Source organism: Netta rufina, assembly GCF_964035555.1.
Source record: "Netta rufina genome assembly, chromosome: Z".
Classification (NCBI taxonomy): domain Eukaryota; kingdom Metazoa; phylum Chordata; class Aves; order Anseriformes; family Anatidae; genus Netta; species Netta rufina.
The window spans coordinates 74,705,276-74,719,956 of record NC_140126.1 but is presented as its reverse complement, the minus strand read 5'-3'; the positions used below and the strand labels follow the sequence as shown (position 1 = coordinate 74,719,956).

General features: G+C 34.1%; 1 protein-coding gene across 9 annotated transcripts in view; it reads left to right on the top strand.

Moving 5' to 3' along the window:
* The window catches only part of MEF2C (myocyte enhancer factor 2C), a 139,957-nt gene that overhangs the window by 43,840 nt on the left and 81,436 nt on the right, over nt 1-14,681 (top strand). The window contains exon 1 of one of the 9 annotated variants that reach the window (XM_084304866.1): nt 7,228-7,244. The exons of the other annotated variants lie outside the window; for them this stretch is intronic. The gene's annotated coding sequence lies outside the window, so the exon portion shown is untranslated. Of the gene's footprint in view, nt 1-7,227; nt 7,245-14,681 lie in introns of those variants that run through there. 9 annotated transcript variants of the gene reach the window in all.

Below are 14,681 nucleotides of genomic sequence, written 5' to 3'. Positions count from 1 at the left end.
TACAGACTTACTAACGCATGGCCCTCATCTGAAGAAACTACTCTGGGAACTGGAACAAATTATCTGGGAATCCAACATCAAAGGATCAACAGACAACAAAATAAATATAAAAATAAAGATTTTGGCCTAAAAAGCAGCCCCCAAACCACACTAAACTTAAAACACAGCAAGAGAGTTGCTTCCATCTACTGGAGCCAAGAAAATAATGACAACTGAACAGCAAGCTCCTCTAGCATAGGCTATAAATCAGATTGTTCTTGTCTCAAGCTGCTGGTGTTGAAAAGTAAATCCATGAGCTGGTATGGGAAATGCTGGATGATTAAAATGACTTGAAAGTATCCCTTTTAGTTTTCAGTAACTTAGAAATTTTAACAGAGAAAAGTGTAGTTGCAATTGAAGTTCCTAATTTATACTTGAATATTTTCAATAGGTTCTGTAGCTGTTTAATGCAAAACTGCAAAAACCTGCAAAAACTGCAAAATGAAGCCTTCAATTCCTCAGTGCTCATCTATAGCTTATATACACTAACTGCAAAAGTGTTAGTATTCATTAACATTACTATTTACTTATACATTACATATAACACTACATAACTATTACATATAACATTACATAACTATTAACGCTGTTAACATGACTGTGCAGATTTATTTTTTTTAATTGTGAGAAGTACTTCGAAAGTTTTATGCTTCATTTTTATGATATTTTATTACTCTACCACATTGTTGTAGCCCGAGGATTTAGAGCCTTCTATGTAATAGTAACTCATCATCACTCCTCTCCAGAGCCAAGCACTGGACTCATCAGAGATGCTGAGATGCATCAACATATTTTTCCTTTATTTCAACAAGATAATGCTATAGAGATGTGTGTGCAAGAGTTTATATAGTCTGCAGCTTGGAAACCAGAGTGGTTTTGGACATTTAGTACAATACCCTCTTTTTTTTTTCATCATCCAAAGTCTTAGTGTTAATATTAAAATAGATGGAACAAATGCTACAAACTTATAGTTGCACCGAAAGAATCAGAAAGTATAGTGCTGTTTTCTGGAACTCTGTTTCCAAGCTGTACAATTAGATATTTTAAATAACTGCAGAAAAAAAAAAAATACATTTTGAATTACGTTGTGACATGTCTTCAATAATTCCAGTTAGTAGAAGCCGTTACTGCCTTGGATGGTTTTCACTTAATATTCTGCAACATTAAATAGATAGATGGATAGATAGATAGATAGATAGATAGATAGATAGATAGATAGATAGATAGAAGAATGTATATTTTGGAAGTAATTTTTGGAAATGTTTCATCATGCACACTCTGTTAAATCTAAATTTAAAAAAAAAAAAAGGAAATTTCATACCTGGATGTATCCCAGGTATGAAATAAACAGCACATCAATTTCATAATTTTGCTTGAAATATGCATTACTTAATAGCATTTGATTGACACTTGTCATTAACTTCTAAAATTATCTGATTTTACCTGTGAAGAGAGGAAATTTAGATTTACAGAATAGGAAATCACTGACACAATATTTCCTTACCATGCAAAACTTGCTTTTTATTATTCTGTTATTACTGTTGGCAGTGGTTTTGTAAAGCACTTTTATAATCAGGAATAAATACTAACTTTGAAGTTGGCTTCTCCATGACATGTAGCCTTGTTCTTAAAGGAAAAAAAAAATACAAACAAAATATAGTTCTTGGCTAATTCTTATTTATTATATCTTTTATGAAGTACAAATTGATTTGCACCTTGAATTTTATTATTTCCACCCTTGTTTTCTAGGGCCAAAATTGTATTTCCTTGAATAGACATAACAATGTACTTGATGGTAAAATGGATTTTGTCCACTTTTTGTCTATTCATTGCAGAATGGAAATTAATCTCTTTAGCTTGAGGCTGTATAGTTTACTGTCATTAGTTGGGGACAGTCAAAGACATGGGAAGTTTCAATAGCAGAGAAGCTTTGGGATTTTCAGCTATTTCTGAGATCTTAATCAAAAATTTTACTGATTGCTTGGGAATCAATGAACACACTCTTGAGGAAAAGAAAGGCAGCATAACCTTAACATTATTCACCGTGTTTTGTTAAAACAATACAGTGATTCACAAGGAATATTTTTCATGTTAATATAATGTAATAAAGAATATTAAAGGATATTAGGATATTTTGCACCATGTAAGTGAATCAGAAACATGCAGTGCTTTTGGTCTTGGTCTTTAATTTAATGGAAACAGCGTTTCTGAAACATTACAAGAATTCAAAGATTAAAAAAATATATATATATTAAAAATCATCATCACTTATGAATATTTTTTTTCCATTCTATTACTTGTTCACTTTGATTAAAATTTGTCCCTACTTTTATATTTGGCTGAACAGGAATTAAAGCAATATTAAAATATATACAGACTAATATCCAGTCAGACCACTGAGTTTCAAAACTTTGTTTTTCTTGGGTCTCTTTCAAACAGAAAAGAGGAAGCACTTCCTTTTACAACATGATGTCAAGACAAGGACATACACACTCAGACATACAAAATAAAATACCATTCAAATAATTTCAGTTTGTTGACTCCCACATAGAACCCTAAATGATAGCAGGAAAAACAGATAATGCTTATAAGAAATAGCATTCCAGTTATGCAGTTTCAGTAATTAAAATATTGCTGTGCAAAACTTGAGGAATAAAAATTATTGTTCAGAATAGGTAGCAGTCAGTGTCACAGTCAGAATTCTGTGTTGATAAAGCAACAGGCTTCATTTCCTATGCACATATATGTGAAAACTATTTAATCAAAGTATTTATTTAAAAGGTGGTTGCAGGCTACATTCTATCTCACGTTCGCCAATGTAAATGTGAAATAATGGAACTGGCTGCAGTCCAGATTTACTTATGGCTGTGCATTTGAAGGGCCAGGATCACAGCACTGGCTGTGGGGCTATCATACACAGTACTGTATTTTTTGAAGCAATAAGGATCTGCTGCGTTTTCAGAGGAATGTCTTGACAACAGAGTGCATCAATGAAGGCCATCTCTCTCACAATGAAGGTCTGTCTTCTAAAGTAGTACTAAAACAAAATAACTGTTGTGTTTTGGAAAGGGTCTTAGCTATTCACAGCACAACAGTCAGAACAGTAAATACTGCCTTAGCTCCCAGATCCCCCTAAGTTGTAAGTCCAAACCTGGAGGAAATACTATAATTAGGGTTAATGGGTTTTTGATTGTTTTGTTTTTTGGTTTGTTTTGGTTTGCTTTGTGGGTTTTTTTTGTTTGTTTGTTTGTTGTTTTTTATTTTATTTTATTTTATTTCCTATATTTATATATATATATGGTATATCAATGTAAATAAAAATTCAAAAACCCAGGCTGATATTTCTATTTAAAATGCAAAATTTTTATTTGTGACAGCTGCATTGGATCTTTAATCATATATTATCTTTATGGGAGCCTTTTTCTAACATATGTTAATTGGCTGTTTTCTGTGACAAATTATGAGCTCTTACTTTGATGAGGTTCAATTGCAATCATGTTGGAGTTGAGTACGTAGAGTTTCCAGCCCCCCCGGCTCTTTAAACCACTACAAACATCTGCACGTCACTGCAGTGCTGAGTAATGGCAGGATTTGGGTTGATCTGATTTCTGTACAGATTTTTTTCCACGGGATATTTTCAGCTCTTTGCACTAGTTCTGTTTCAGGGTTTGCTGTTTTTAGCAAAAGAATGATCTAAAATTAACATCTTGTAAGGGATTATTAGAATACAATGAGAAAAAAAAATGTGAAACAGTGTACTCAAATCTTTTTTACTTTTCAGAAATTTCAATGCTCCATTAGAAATTCTGCATCAACTGTTACTGCTTGTTGCAGTTCATATTTAGTGATGTCACATAGCATTCGTGGGAGTAAATCTGATTCCTGCTCTTCTAAGTCAATATTTTTTTAATTTCATAAAAACAACATTTGCAGTTATTTAGCAATTTATTTTACTTTTTGAAAAGTGGTTAGCATCACGTTTTATTTTTATTTTTTTACAAAGACAAGTGTGTTTCCAAGCTGGACAGGAAACATGTCTAATTATGTTTTACATAAGCTTGCACATCTTCCTGCAAATAAAGGAGTTATTGCATTGAAATTTAGTACATTTCAATCTTCTTTGTGTTTAAGGAATATTGTGAATGCATTTGTTCAGAATGTAAATTACAGAAATATAGAAAACATTCACCATAATTGAAATAGTATTGCTTTGAGCTTTTTTTTTCCCTTTTACTTACTCCCTTGATGAAGTCTGTGCCCATGATCTTATCTTATATAGCAATTCATTAGAAATATTAAGATAGAAAATGTGTGCTGTTTTTTAATAAGTTATTACTCAAAGCTGTGCTCAGGGTGAATCTACAGAAACATAAGATCTAAGATATTTTAGTACAGAGAATGCAGTCTGGTCATAAAATGGATGGAGCATCATCTTTTCAAAAACTGTGTCAAACAATATCAATTACATTGCAATTAATTTAGCAGAACATCATACAGCTCAGCTTTGACCTAAACCAAATGGCAGTAGATAAATCTGTCCCGTTTGTTCTTCAGAGAAAAGACAGGGGTTAAATTTCCAGGCAGGTGTTAGGGTTTAGAATAAGAAAAGCCAGATGTGTATGGAAGCTACTTCAGTCTCATGAGGCTGGTTTTAATTCAGCTGTATCCCTGGAGTATCACACAATCAATGAGTTCCAAATCCTGGGGCTACCTGCCTTTATGTGAAATCATGGGAACATTTTTTCACAGCATACTACTGAAAAAATGTGAAAAAATTAGAGCAGAAATTAAAGGTAAAAAGAGGTTAACCTCAGAAGTTAGTGTCACATTTCTTCAAGGTTTCTGAAATGAGAAGATGATAACCCAATGGAAACGCTTGTAGAAGAGACTTATTTCTATAAGAAGAATTGTGAGTAATGTAAAACTCATAGCAAGGAGTTTTAATATATTAAAACATAGTGAGGAGCATGATTTATTCCTCTAATCACTGCTTTTTGTAGGCAGTGTTTTAAAAGTAAGTATATATAGGTCACGTGCACATGGTGAAAGGTGTTAAAGCATTTCTTTTCCTTAAAAGCTGGATGAATTGAATCGGGGAGGGGTTTCAAAAGGATGATTTGGGGCATGATTTTCTTACTTCAGTATAACTATAAAAGTGAGTTGATGAATTGTATCTTGAATTAGTCTACACAATAGCATTCAGTTCCACTTGATAAGATAAGCCTAATTGGCTTTCAGAAAAATAAAACAAGGTAAAGGAAGATGTACAAGTGAAAGAGAGGGCTTGGCACTTTATTGGATTTTGAGGCCTGTAAGCCATGTGTCTTAATTGGGGCCAGTTGGGATCATTTAATAATTGCTGTCAGAAGATCAAATTTAATTCTCTTTATAAAAAGACCACAGTGGGACAGAGTTAAACAAATTGTCATCTGAGGTTTCAAATGAACGAAGCTTTAATTAGGTTGATTAGGATGCTGTAAGATAAAGAGGGTAAGAAACAGGAAATTGATGAATCTGCTGTGTACCATGTTGGACCTTATATGACAGTACTGTCAAATATCTTTATTTTAAGAAGATATGCATTAGCATAAAAGGTTATAGTGCTAGAACAACTTGTGTATATAAATGTTTGAGATATATAGGATAATTATAACTTTCTGAAATCAGTGATTTAAATATGGATATTATTATTTTTGTGGTCGTAATCTTGCCCTTTACTTTGATAATTTTAAAATATGCCAAATGATTTGCTTACTAACTATTTTAAAGGGAAATTACAGTATGTTTACTAAAAGCACTCAGAATTTCATTATCTTTTAATAAATATTCACCTTACTTTTCAGAATCTTTACGTGAACAAATCCCCAGGTTTCTTATCTCCAGGTTTCCAAGAGAAAAACTGAGTCAAAAATGAAGGTGACATGAAATATTTTTGGCAGGAAGAAGAGCACATCTCAGCTGTGTTTGTATCTCAATCTTAGATTCAATTCTTTATGCTATACTGCATGATAATTTAGCCATAGCCTTCTGTTTCTGAGAATATTTTTGTCAAAAATCACCTTGCATACCAATAGAGCTCAAAGAGTGTCACTTTTGAGAAAAAGTAATGCATATTCGAGGCCACAAAAAAAATTAGCTAATGTATCTTTGTGTTTATTGATTAAGGTTTTGTTTTGTTCTTCAGTATACTCATAGGACAACAAGCAATGTTGTCAATGATTTGTTTAGAAAAAACTGTTCATTCAAAATAGAAGAGACTGTCAAGCAATTTGCACTGTATTACCCTCTGCAAACTAAACATGTTTTAGTATTTTCTACTAATATCTGACAAAGATGTTGACTTTTAGCATTGGCTATTACCAAATATAATGTATTTTGCTTGTGTAAGAAATAAATAAATACAGCTGTATGTGTTAATGGAGCGGTTACAGCTAGGGTTTGGAAGGCAGGGTGTGATGTTCACATGTGGCTTTTGCACTTGTACAGTGTTAGGTGTATCTCTGTGGTAAACACCTTCTATTTCAGTAGAGAATTTGCTTCTACAGGTCTTAATGTGAGAACGGTTAGGCTCCAATTCTGTGAAAAATTAGAACAGATCTTCATGTGGACAGTACAAATTACTTACCTAATACAATTTTTAAAAACCAAAGGTGAACTGTAATGTGGTTGAATAGCACCATAAACTAGAAGGGGCTATTTACGTCTTTGTTTCTGGTTCAAGGCGTATCTTCAGTATCTAAACCGGAGTTTTTTTAGCTCTTTATCATATCAAACTCTGCAGTGTGACATGTATCTTCTGTTCCACCATTCTCTTTCTCACTTAATATTGTTAACATAAACACACGTATTGCTTTCCCTTTTCAGCACCAGCAAGAAAAAAAAAGAAGAAAAAAAAAAAAAAAAAAAAAAAAGAATATTCCATTAAGCCAGAACAACAGAAAAAATCTTCCTTAACAGTTAATATAACTCAGGTTATCCTTCAGGCACCTTGCTTATTTCTTGTCTCAAGGAATCTTTTTTTTCCTGATATCTCCATCATAACAAATTCCTTGTTATCTTTTCCTATAGTACAGTCTGCTTTTGCATCTTTTCTGGTTCAAAACCAGTGAGAATCCAGTCTGGAGAGATGCTTCTTGGCAAGACACAGCCAGGAAGCAGAAAGCAAGTAGCCGCAGTGTATGAATGATGGGTGCTAGCAACAGCAGGTACAGCTAGTTTATATCATTTCTTGGCGGTCAGAACCTTACATTTTTCTAACGTATGTCTCATCCTAAACAAGCAAAATTCCATGCAGCAGACACTGGCCAATATGCACACATTTCTTATCATGTAGCTCATAAGAGGTATCAGATTTTCATAATGACAATGTAACTGCTGTTTTGCTATACTGATGCCGCAGTACTTTTCTTCTTTCATCTGTTATTTTTATTTTTATTTTTTTTTTAAAGAACAGGTGTATTCTGATTTCAGTAGTTTCTGCTTAAATTGTATGTACTTCGTGTATTTAAAAGCAGCAACCCATCCTAATTTAGGAGCTTTGTCATTAGAAAAAGATGTTTATTTCACAGAGACAGTTCCTCACTGTCATTCAGTGAAATACAGGTGCATTCATTTTTTTTTATTAGCCTTATTATGTACCTGACATACATTTCATCTCCTTTTGTCCTTGGGAAAAAATAAATAAATAAATAAATAAATGTCTGAGTGAGATTGGAAGCACTAACATAGACTTTTCAGCTGTCATGGTCATCGGGAAGGTTGATATATTTCCTTCTTTCCCTTGCCTTTATTTATTTATTTATTTATTTATTTATTTACCAAGCCTGCAGCTGTCTCTGGGCAAGCAGTTCAGTCCAGGGAGTGTCAGAGCTTTTAATGCTCATATTTATCATATTAACATTTACACAAAATGTATGAAAACTTAGTGGTTCAGCAGTTTTCCATATTGTGCAGTCTACTTTAGATTTTAGAACTATATTTAATTCTTCACAATTCTGGGAAGGTCAGGAATTTACATGAAAAGAGCATGTTTCTGGAAATGGATACACAAAAGAGAGAAGTAGGACATCTTTGTGTATGACCATTCCTGTCTAAGAAATAGATTGCTGGGGTGAATTACCCTAGTTGCTTTAGAAAATCTAAAGCAACTATCCTAATCTAAAAAAATCTAAAGCAATCTACCCTAGTTGCTTTAGAAAACTAATAAAAGTAATTATTTGTTAAAGTTATGTGCTTAGGTCTATTTTGTAGAAAAAAATCTGGTAATATAGCTGTAGCTGAGATGGTGTAACATCGTAAATAGGAGAATGTTTGTATTAGATAATACAGCTGGAAATAAAGGTGAGTTTTGGGTACCCTGAGGATCTAAACAACTCGTACAGCCTAAAGATGATTTATTTTTTCCAACTATGTTACTCAATATAATCAATTAATAGATATTACCTCTGCCGGCAAACCTTGTCAAACTTTTCCAGTGCTAATGATGGATCATTCCTTATATTTGCATTAGTATAAAGGGGTAGATCCACAAAAATCTAAGTCATTTTCTGGATTTAAAATTTCTGCCTCAGAAGCGGTCCATTGTGACATGTCAGTGATGGCTGTGAGTGACTGGTTACAACAGAGTACTTTTTTCAAAAATAAAAGGAACAAAACCATTAGATATTTACAAGATTTGGTCAGAATTTGAGGATCGTCTGTGGCTTTCAGACACCTACTTGAAGTTCTTCACATTTGATTGCTTTGGCTCCCTGTCAGGAAGCTGAAATGTGCAGCCAGCACCCACATTAGGGGATATCAGTAAGAGATACTGCCCCTTCTGGGCTTGAATAGTTATCCAAATTCACAGAGTTATGGGTTGTTTATGAGTTATGGGACAGGGAAACTTGCAAGGGACTAAAATAATTCCTTGATACTGTATCTTTACAAGATTTTTTTTTTTTTTCTCTAAATTTAGCAAGACTTGAGAATTAATGTGCGTTATCAGGTATTAATGCGCAGCTCACAGTATGAGCTCCCCTCTTCATCATTGGTATCTCCAAACATGTTTCTGTTTTAGTTTTACTTAATAGTTCTCTTCTTGTATTTTCTATAACTGAACTGTCTTCCAATATATCTCAGTTTTCAGCTTCTCTTTCATGGTCATAAATCAAGACTCCATAAAACAATACTGAACATATTTTATTTGTTGCCTTTTATTGAAGTATCCAGGTCTATAAGATCAGAGAAGTTATACTCACCAGCAGTAAGCCTATCCACTCTGTCTTCTTTCATCTTCCAACCATTACTTAAACAACACTTAAAATAGCAACACCACAAGCAACACTTTGCAGGCAGAAAAAAAAATAAGCTATACAACCATATCATAATTATACAGTTTTTCTGTCAAGGTTTTTCCCATTATTAATCCAAAACAGTTTTACTTGAATCCAAGCTGTATCTTGATAATTTTTGTCACTTTTTTTGCTCAAGTTGCAGAGTGTTCCTTTTTATCAACCCCTTCAAAACATTTCTTACAGAATCTGTTTTCTGGCAGAGGCCCATATATTTTCTTATAATGAGGAAGTTATTCATATCTTGGGTTTTGTTTTTCAGTTATGCACTTATGTTCTCAGCTTAAAGATAGTTTCATCCTGGTTTTTGTCTCCATTCTATATGATCCTTCCTAATTTTCAGTGTAGTCCTTCAACCAAATACAGTGCTCACTCATTTGTTTGCTTAGTATTTTAAAAAGACTTTTGTTTCTTATGCCTTTTAAATCATGTCACAGAATTCCTGTTTATAAAATATTGTTTTCTCTAAAAATTAAATTTTTAATTAACAAATGTGCAAGATATCACTTTTCTATAAGATTTTTGGGTTTCTACAACCTTAATCTTTGTTCCTCCTCACAAAGATGAAGTGGTGGTGCAGCACAAACTTAGAATAGCAGAACTCAGCTTTTGTTACAAATTGCCATGCCCTTTGAGTGAGAAAGGGAGGATTGAAATTCCTTTGGAGCATGTTGGATGAAGAAGGTCTGTGTAGTCCGAACAAGTCCACTTGTTTTACCCAGAATTCTCTTGTCTCCTCCATATATTCTCTCTATTGCTTCAGTACTGATCATTGATCACAGCTCAGACAGCCGTCTCCAGCTCTTTTGTCTAAGTGCATGAACCAAGTTTACTGCAATTCAGCAAATTATGAAGTACTCAAACATCTTTTCCAATAACAAAGAATAATTCAGAAAATCAGACCTTATTTTCTTCAATGGAAGTGTATCTAAAGTTTTGTGCCATCTGTATCAGTATTTCCAGGTACTTGTACCTGGGTTTAGACTCAAAATTACAGTACATAATTTCTTCAAGAAATACCTGGAATTGTCCCCTGTTTCTTAAAAGCCATTGTGGAGATTTATGTTCCTTACCACAGACTTCCTCACATACAAGCAATGGTAACAAATCTGTAAATCTAGACCTTAACCACAGCTAGAGATTACTTACAGGTTATACGATGACTTAGCTCTAGAAATCTTAGACTTTTCTTGTAAAAAGCCAACACCCTCCAAAACTCTTTACTCCCAAACTGTAAACATGAATATCTTCTTTAAGTATAGCTAAATCAAGACCAAAGTAGTTCCAAGGCACCTCTGCAAAACAAAAGATGCTAAATCTTAGCCTGTTGAACACTGAAATGATTCCTCTACTCCTCCAGACAGTTCTGTGGAGGACTGAACTGGTAAAACACTTCTCCTGGTATTTAGTAGACATCTATTAGCTATAATGCCACGCAATCAAAATATTAGTTCAAAACTATTCAGACTTCCAGCTGAAATTCCAACAGTCCAATTTCCCTGCTTAATTTTCAGACAGGTTCACTTTCCTAGTCACTGTCTCCATTTGAGACAAATTTAAGTGATTCAGCTTTCAATCCTTTATTCCCTTGTACTATTAGTTTGTTTGATTTGATAAACTTGAGCCAGTCTCCCAAACACTTCAAGGATCCTATTCCATTTTTATTGGTCAGACTCCCATTATATCTGTCTAGCTACCCAAAGATTTGCCATGAACCTAATCATGAACCTGTAAGCTTTTCCTTCAGAATACTTGTTTTTCTTTCCAATTTTGTGGTGGATAGACACTGAAATATCACCTGCAAGTCACTGTAGATTTAAAAGCAACTTTTTGTGAGTATGTTTTCTTTTAGAATTCTAGCATTTCACTTAATTGGTTTCCTTAAAATATGCATTACTGTATATGTTCTTTGCTTTTCAAATCAAATATTCTTCTTCACCTATTTCATTAAAAAAAAAAAAAAAATGTTGTAAACTAGCCAAGTCTTTCTTTCTTTTTCAAGCATAGCAGGCACATATCTCTTCTTGTGGGGCTGCAGGCAATCAGTTTTCATCTAGATTACCAGTGTTTGCTTCCTCTTTTGGTGCACTGCTGCAAGGAATGACTCACCGTCTGTAGCAAATTCCACAATCCTTCGGAAGGCCTTTGGCCCTCCTTCCGTGAATCTTTATCAGCATATCCAGGGCTGCACATAGTATGTGTGCACCATTCGGAAAGCCATCCTCTGTGCCTGACGGACAACTCACAGCACAATCTGTGGAAGGTGGGCTAGAGTCACTCCTCTCCTTCTGACTTAGGTGTGGATCAGCTGAAACTCATAGGCAGCTGCAGACTCCACTTTCAGAATCCAGATACCAGTCCTTTCAGAAGCAGTGTCTGTGGCATGATGAGGTAGGACCACTGGTAGGGAGTATCATCTTCTCAGCTATTTTGGCAATGATGCTGAGTTTGCCCAGACAAGCTTTTCAGGCAAACTTCACAAAACTATAACAACTGAAACTCCTGCACCCATATTGCATAAGTTTTTGCTCTATGAGATAACTTGGTACAGTATTTGAGTTGTAGGCTACAGTGACCACAGCTGTCAGATTCAAGGGATCCAAAGTATTCATTTAACTCCAAATTTAAAAAATCTGAAAATGCCAGATATTCTCATGTCTCTTCCTCTTGGCCATACAACTAACTAATGGTATCAGTTACAAGACAACAAATCAGTTGAAAAAGAAGAATTTTCTGAAATTCATTACTAAATTTTCAGTATAATGGGAATAAATCAAATTATAAGTAAATATGAATGTCAATGGGAAAAAAAAAAAAAAAAAAAAAAAAAAGAGAGAGAGAGATCTCCTGAATACAAGACTTAAAAATAAACACATTCTACTATCATTTAAGCATAAATAAATACATAAATACAGGAAATATCTGTTAGAGAAAAAAATCTTTAAAATTCAGCAGATGATTTCAAAATCAGTAGCAAAAAAAAATGCATTCATATCAAATAATTCAACTTTTCAGTAAAACTTTCAATTAATAACTTAAATGCAGAGATTTATTTTGCTGTTTGCAAGTTAATGAACTTTTTAATCCTGGATTAATGCAGAACTTCATTGTCCTTGATTTGTTCTCTGTTGTAAATTAAACTTGCATCATAAATTAGAGGGAAGGCTGCGTTTGTTTTCCGAAGTTCCTTTTTGTTTTAGATTAGGTAAATGACAAGATGAATGAGCATTGGTACTTAAAGATTACAAATATTTTCTCTATCTGTGGTCTTTTTCAGTTTGACATACTCTGTCCTGAGTAGTCAATAGTATTTCATCTGTTATATTACATTCATTATGGCCTAAATGTTTGCTTCATGCAAAATGCATGATCTCTTGAGAGTTAAATTTAGTAGATTAAAATGAACTCCCTTCCGCATCTTTTAATGTGGCAATCTGGCCATAAGATCAAAACACATAAATGTAGGTTACGTTTAATTTCTAAATCAGAATGTTGTGGACAGATGTTTGAAACCTTAAGATGACTCAGATTCATTTGTTGCATGGCTTTCTGCCTGGATAACCATACCATAGATTGTGCCATTTCTGCTTTACTGATGTATTACCGTGGTGATGACATATATAATTTTATCATAACGTTTCTGTTAATGGGCCAAACTGTGTCCTTTGTAATGACTCTGCAACCAAACCACATTAAATGTGAAGGACTACTTCTATCTTGGATATAATATCAGCTAATCTCAGTAGGATAACATGAGAGATGAATATTACTTTTGCTCTTTTCTGTATTTATTGCAAGTTTATCTGGCTCAAGGTGACAGACCCAAAATGAGCAGTGACTTTATTTGATGCAGTATGCCCAGTTGTTTCTTTACGGTCTTTGTCTGCATATGGGTCTTGGTCAGCTAAGGCTTTTACAGATAATATTTCAGTGACCATCTCATTTAAAGTATGTATTCCCTGCTGTGAATTTTCACAGTTATGTTGCATTTTTTTGCAGCTAATTTTTCATTAAGCAAATAGCTGATGTATTCACGGTACATCTAGATTTTTATTTATAATCTGATTCAAAACTCTTTTGAATAAACAAAAGGGCTTGCACACAAAGCTTTCATAGACTTTGAAGTGACTTTTGTCTTAAGTAAGATTGGAGAGAGAACAGGGACAGCATTATTTGTTTGTTTGCTTCCTTACATGATGAAAATAAAAAAGATTTGGTTTGGTTCTTTAGTTTTAAACTAATCCATTGCGAATGCAAGCTACATAGTGGAACAGGTAAATCTTGATGATGAGTTTGTTTCTTCTGTAAAGCAACCATGAAAATACTAAGCCCCCATACCTTTCAATTTAGCTGTTCTCTGGCCACCTTCTTGTTTATAAATTAAATACTGTGACTCTCCTGTTTTGATACTCCTTATTGCCCCTGGTGTGCCTTGTTCAAAGAACTCTATCTGGGGTGTTGCAGCAAAGCAGATTCAGACAGTTCTGCTCGGAGAAGGAAGTGGAGAGTTTTGGTTCCCATTTTGCACTTCTGGAACAGTTTAGGGAAGGAAGCACCTTTACACCTTTTATTGTTTGTGGTTGCTGACATCATATCCTTCCCTGCCCGCTCTGTGCGTGTTTCCTGCCATTCTATCAAGATTCTTCTGTGTTGCAGAGAAGGGATAGTGTGTGTGCATGTGTGTGTGTGTGTGCGCGCATGTGTATGTCTGTGCATGAGCATTCGCAAAGAGAGACAGGAGCAGTCGAATGGTCTGCTGCATTTGTCCATTAGTCTTCTTCACCCTTCTCAAATCTCAGATCAATATTCTGTCAGCTATCACAGCCTCTGCCAAATCATATAGTGAACAGAAGCCCGCCAAAAATGAAGTTCCTCTTTTTGTAAGCAGTCTGATTTTTTTTTCCATGTTTGGGTTTGCAAAAAGAAAAAAATGCTGAAGACTGTAGCACTATAGCATGTAACTGTGTTTCTTTAAATACAAACTGCTTGCATGTAACCATGTCATTAAGTTGGAAGGTTTCTTTTATGTGGACAGTTACTTCAGCAAAGCTTCTGGAATTATTTTAAGTTCTTTTTTAGATAATGAAAGCTTGCAAGTATTATTGAGTCATGTAGGATCTTCAACTTTTCTAGCTAGTGTGCTTTATTTATATTAGGGAAATACAATTTATCAGTTAATGGAAACGGAATAGTTGATACTGTAGTGCTTAATCCTGCAGGAACTTTCAAAAAGTGTTAGGAGCATTGGTGAAGTCCTAAAACAGCCGTGGGGATTTGTTGGTCTCGACTGTTCTTTGCATTCTGTTAGAC